General features: G+C 44.7%; 1 protein-coding gene and 1 long non-coding RNA gene across 7 annotated transcripts in view; both read left to right on the top strand.

Annotated features, from left to right (window-relative positions):
• The window catches only part of LOC119378957 (oxysterol-binding protein-related protein 6), a 125,248-nt gene that overhangs the window by 47,479 nt on the left and 71,586 nt on the right, over positions 1-6,183 (top strand). The window contains exon 1 of one of the 6 annotated variants that reach the window (XM_037648065.2): positions 3,119-3,177. The exons of the other annotated variants lie outside the window; for them this stretch is intronic. The gene's annotated coding sequence lies outside the window, so the exon portion shown is untranslated. Of the gene's footprint in view, positions 1-3,118; positions 3,178-6,183 lie in introns of those variants that run through there. 6 annotated transcript variants of the gene reach the window in all.
• Positions 1,924-6,183, top strand: part of LOC125756859 (uncharacterized) — a 75,846-nt gene continuing 71,586 nt past the window's right edge. Inside the window, exon 1 of the long non-coding RNA XR_007414813.1 lies at positions 1,924-2,042. This is a non-coding gene — a long non-coding RNA (uncharacterized LOC125756859). The remainder of the gene's footprint in view (positions 2,043-6,183) is intronic.

The following is a 6,183-nucleotide window of genomic DNA, read 5'->3' as shown; positions in this document are numbered from 1 at the left end:
AAGTAGCACGCAGTTGATGTTTTAGCAGAATTGGGGAAGTATATGTTTATCTTGCAAGTGATAATAGTCTCAGGATTGGGCAACATGGCTTCGCTGACGTGACTTCAATTTCGCAAACACAGCTTGCGCACTAAAGTAAATTATTATAACACTAAGTGGTGATAATTTCAATTAGCTACCTGAACATCACGATTTGTCGCAGAAGTGATATTCGCGCCTCTTCAGGGAATGCCCCTGAACAGACCGATTTTCGCTGTATGCGATCATGCGCAGATCGGAGGACGTCCGTATCCTAACCTCCCCTGCCCCTTTCCACTTTTCAATTTTGACGCGTGACAAACGTGACACGTGAGAGAATCATGAACTTAATCCTCTAGCTGTTACTGTGTTGTTAGAACGGTCGCTGGGACCGAATAAGTTTGTAATATTGAGCGTAAGAAAATTAAACGTGCAAGCGTCGTCATCATCAATCATCACACCAAAGCAGCCGTACCTGTATGAGATCCATGTGATACTTTTAAAAAAATGCGACCATCGATCATATATGAGAAGACTGCTTACAAACTTTTAGTTGCGGATAAGATGTCAGAGTGCGCGGTCCGTCCCTCGTCTTCGATACAGTTCATATAGATAAAGCACATATGACATCAGCTTCGGTGGCGGAAGCGACGAACGATACGGCTCAAGTACGAAGAACTGTACACCAACCGAGAACAAAGCCGAGCCACGGTTGGACATTTGACGCGAGACGCGGCAATGACCGCCGGAGTATATCTTGAAAACAGGTAGCCTCTCCGATAGGCCGACGCGCAGTCGCGTGGACCTAAAATCCGGAGCACCCGAACTGAAGTGGGACTGTCACGAAGGCGTACGTCATACGAGGCGTTATGACCAGTATGACGAAGTCATGCTATTTGGTGAGCGTCTGTAGTGCCATGTTACGCCGTTGATTTGAGAGTAGCGAGAAGAGTGCGCCAGTTGTACGCAATCAGTGGCGCTGCGGGGGGGGGGGGCACACCGTGCTCGTGCCCCCCCCCCCCCCCGAATTTTTTTTTCCACGGGAGGCCGAGCACAACATGACACTCGACCCCACTAATCGGCCCAAAGCCAATGTCGGATCAAGGAGGTTCCCCCCCCCCCCCCCCCCCCCCGAAAAAGATTTCTGCCTACGCCACTGTACACAATGGCTGTAAATTGTAGAGCATCACTGCGATCGCCGAAAACAAGCATTCCGGAAGGGGGGTTGACTGTCCCCTCCCCCCTTGATTTTTGGATATATATTTTTTTTATGCACTAGCAATAAACGACACAGCTTGAATGATAACACACTCAAGTCCCGCATATCTGTGTGAAGCGCCCTTCAGGATTGCGAAACAACTCTTCACGTTACACACTATGACGAATCTTGCCGGCTATGTCACGGCAGTGAAAGAAAGGCTGCCTATGCTGGATGTCCCTCTCGTGGATTCATTTTACTGAAAATATATGTAACCGTGCACCTGCTACACCTATCTTTTTCATAGCCTCCATCTTTATTGAGCGCTATCGGCTTATCCGTCGCCATGTACGTTCCTCTGCAGTGCTTTTTCCTTTTTTTTACTCGCAAGGCACGTGTTTAGGAGGCGCATGCAGTTGAATTTTGTATATGCTCGCCAATACAGTAGGCAGAATTTTTTTTTGAGGGGGAGGGGAGATTCAAGCATACTTTATGTTAGTGCGTGCGTTTGTAAGTGTGCGTGTATATATACACATGCAAAACAAAAAAATTCGAGGGGGGGGGGGGAGGGAGGGGCTGAAACCCCCATCGCCCCCACGGCTATGTCAGTGATGCTGGCAGACATATCAATAAACGTCTTTTGCAATGGAATTTAGTGAAGAGGGAAACAAAAAGTACAGGCGACAAAGCAAACCGCCCATGCCCCGCCACGGTGGTCTAGTGGTTATGGCGCTCGACTACTGACCCGAAGGTCGCGGGATCGAATCCCGGCCGCGGCGGCTGCATTTTCGATGGAGGCGAAAATGTCTGAGGCCCGTGTACTTAGGTTTAGGTGCACGTTAAAGAACCCCAGGTGGTCAAAATTTCCGGAGCCCTCCACTACGGCGTCTCTCATAATCATATCGTGGTTTTGGGACGTTAAACCCCAGATATTATTATTAAAGCAAACCGCCCATATTGGCTATCAAACATATCACCTGTGTACCTGTCGGAGCTCGGAATAGCATTCTCACCCCCTTGCATAAAAAAGGAGAAAATGTTTCTTGTTAATTTTTGATTATCTGTTAATAAATTATTGAACGATTCAGATTCAATTTTGGCCAGATGTTTTCGCGTACAAGCAGTTATAGGTCGCGACTTTGTAGTGATACCTCCAGATTATATAGTCAGTGACAGAAAGGCTTCTTTATAGTTACTGCAGGCCGTTGCGGAAAGACCAATGATATGTCTGCCAGCAGTCAGAGCGACGCTCCGCCCACGTTATCAAAGGGGCAGGATTTTATATCGAGGGCAGGGGGAGGGCTCTACACCTTTTATACATGGTCATACGCATGTTTGTATGCGTAGGAGGAGGAATAAACTTTTATTGAGACCAGCAATTTGTTTGGCTGGGCCTAGGCCTCCCACGTGGGGACGTCGAGGTCTTGCCTCTCCACCGCCTCGCGGGCCTGCTGGGTCGCCCAGAAAAAAAAAAAAAAAATTTGCCCCCCTTTGGCTACGCCTATGCAAAGGGAATAAGCCGGCCTGAGCGGTGGCTGATAAAGTCGCCTAGACTGCATAACCGAAGCATTTATTTTAATTATTATTATTGATTTAATTTTTAGCCCATGTCATTTTCTGCTTTCATGACACTTCAGCGTGTTGGTGGAAGAGATTTTACTAAAGCTTGCTGCTCATTGTGCTTTTTGAATGCATTGTCCCTTTTAAATCCTTTCCAAAGAGACAAGCCAGAAACACTGACAACGAAACAATCAACCCGAAGAAAACACAGGCTGTGAACACAGAGAAGTGAGCGGAGTTTGGCAGCGGCATCGATTCTTAGGCCGTTAGTTTCATTCGACGCTACGTCGGCCGGGTTTCCTTCCAGGTGGGGCTGGTGGGGCTGGTGGGCGAGCCTCCTGGCTTCCGGTTAAAATATTTCCGGTGCGGCGGTCGGCTCGTCGGCTTGCTCGGCTGCCGAGGTAAGGAGGAGTGGCGGGTTCAATGGGGTATGTGCGAGCGCTTTTTGTCGTGTCTTGCGCACGGGTCGCTTCGAGTGGTGCATGTCTTCTCGTTCGCTTCGTCATCTGTGGTTGTTTCTTATCTAACGTTAACCGCATAGTTTCCTGAAGGCTGCGGTGTCTCACAGCGTCTCTAGGCCTAACCTAGCGCTTGCCGGAGCCGCGATTTCCCGACGGTTTGCAATCTGCGGCAGTTTACCGTTACGCGATCCATCTGTCCCGGTTGGTTTGCGTTTTGACACGCCAGAATCATCGTATGGTGTACTTCGCTCCGGGAGTAATTAGAGATGATGACAATTTTTCGGTGGTACATTTGTTACGGGGAAATAAAACTCATATTGACTGCATGGATGATGACTATTTAAGGTGGTGTTGCTTTGACGTTTGTTTTACACGAGCTGATTTGCGTTCGCCGCCTTCAAGTAAACACAGCAGCTGCGCGCTGACGCTTAGCGCAAATATACTTTTTATTTTTGTGGAGCGGCGACCGCATTATGTGCTGCAGAGTGAGTACGAGTGCGGTGCCCGAGTTTCCCTGTACACGTACTACTGCCGGTAACCTTGAACACACCTGTGGAAAGGTAACGCTGATTACGATGTGTCGCGATAAGCGCGACTATGATGGGTTCTAATAGTTTCAGTTTTGTCTGTCTTGCTGGCTCTGCGCTGCTTTACTTTCTTTGTCTAGGAAATAGTAAATTGGAAGAGAATAAATTAAAAATATGTGAGCGATTTCAGATATATGCACTTATACCACTCAAAGGCTACTCCTTACTTCACCTGTGTGACCCTGTATGCAGTCGCGAGTAGAGACACCGCGTCGGAACAATACTGTACGTTGTACTACGCTCACTTCGTCTTGCAGTCGCAGTCATCATCGTGAGTGACTCGACAAAGGAGTGTGCTATTGTATAGTGCGGTTGTCCACAAGCATTCTTGCATCTACCGACGACCAACATACGTCAAGTGGATATTGTAGCTGTAACACGAGTCAGATTGAATGCTTGCCTTTTTCTCATATGCTCTTGAGATGTCACAGTGGGACGTTGCTGAGGAGGGAAATGTAATCGAGCCGACCGGGATTATTTTGAATGCCACTGCAGGTGTCAGTAAACAAGAAATATCACTGAAAAAAAAAAGTATTCTGTGCAGTTGCATTTCAAACAACATTTTCGGTAAAACCTGTCAGTAGAGTGGGATTTGTTTATGCAGGTTATCTTTGCTCCACTTGGTTGTATGAACATTGCATGCTATTTTCTGATGTATTTGTGTGTTACTGTTGTTTCTATTGAAACATGATGTTTATTCTTTTCTGCAGTGTGTGCTATTTTCTGATGTATTTGTGTGTTACTATTGAGACATGCTTTTTATTTTTTTTTGGCAGTGCGATGCATGTTTAATTTCGGATACATACTGTTTTGGGATTTGGTCATTTTGCCATATAATGTAACGGGAATAGTGTACAAAGATAAATTTCAAGAAGGGGGACAAACAACAGTGCTGACTGACAACTGATGTCTTTATTGGGAAGGGACAGCTATATATACCTAATGCACGGTGATGCACAGTTTTTTTTTTCTAGGTATATACAGCTGCTCCTACCTATTAAACACTTCAGTCATCAGTCAGTGCTGTTGTTTGGCCCTCTTCATTGTCTTTGCGCACTGTTCCCCTTGCAAGTATGTACAGACTAGCCCAAGTCCTCACTGCCCAATAGACTAGAAGAGCCAGGCCTTAGGCAAACTGGTAAAATATTGTGCATTTCTGTCATTGTGCATGCCATTATTGTACATGTCTGCAATTCTTAAACAGTGAAAAATTTTAAAAGGGTACATTTGTTCAGGATGAACTTTGATGGCTGGTTTCTACTATCATATTGAGCTTCATGGCTCCAGTGTCCATGCTTTGATGTGGGTGGAAAGCACAAGCAACTCTACACTGTGATTTAAGGGGTTTTAAATTCTGAGTTGTCAGATCAAACGCAGAGCATTTGAATACATTGTCCCTCATAACTAGTACAACTATGGGGCGTAAAATAAATGTATAACTGTAATCATAAATCAACCAATCATACCACCTGTTTATTGTTTTTAAAAATGCTTGTGGCATTCCTTTGGAATGAATGACTCACTTCGACAGTAATCTGGGCCATGAAACAGAGAAAAATTGAATGTTTATGCAAGTGAACTTTGTTTATCACCAGTTTCTTGTTTCAGATATGAACAAAGGCAAGAATTTAGGGCATATATATAGTATCACTTATATCTTGCTCGTGCAACAGCCTTAGTCATGTTTAAGCCTGTCTTTATTAAAATTATGTTTCGGTCCTGTATGAAATCTTCCGTTCAAGAGAAGCCGTTCAATAAGTACTAATAAACGTGGAATAAATATCTTGACTCCTGGTTACTTATGAAGTTATTGCAATGCTTACCCTCTTTACAGCTTTAGCATTAGTATTTTCATTATTTCTTATGGTAGCGATTTCTCAAGGTATGCACATACTTATTGAGTGTAGCGAGAGCCTCATTAAAATTTCCATAGGCCGTTCTCACAGTTTTCATTGCTTTCAAGCTTACGGCATTGCTCTAACCTTTGCAACTTAAAATTTATTTTTAAATAAACATATAATGTGGGAACACCTGGATTCCATTGAGAAAAGTGCCCACTAAAAAAAAGAATGATAGTGAAATAGCAGGGGCATACTTAAGTGGGGGGGAATGCCATGTTATATTTGTAAAAGGCATTTGAGGTACTGCACACACCATGAAGTTTACATACATTGAATTATGTGCTCAATTATGTGCTCACGTGCCTATAAATCGTGCATTTGAAATCTTATTGCATACACGGATTTTGAGGCTGCATCATAAAACCTAACAGGATTGCAAATTGTGGCTGTTACGAGCAAAAGTAAGGTTATATTGCCATCAAACTAGCCATTGTGCTGTGGAGCATGGGGTTACAGTT

Source organism: Rhipicephalus sanguineus, chromosome 1 (assembly GCF_013339695.2).
Source record: "Rhipicephalus sanguineus isolate Rsan-2018 chromosome 1, BIME_Rsan_1.4, whole genome shotgun sequence".
Taxonomy (NCBI): domain Eukaryota; kingdom Metazoa; phylum Arthropoda; class Arachnida; order Ixodida; family Ixodidae; genus Rhipicephalus; species Rhipicephalus sanguineus.
Note: the sequence above shows the minus strand (reverse complement) of the source record. Positions and strands in the feature narration are given on the sequence as shown.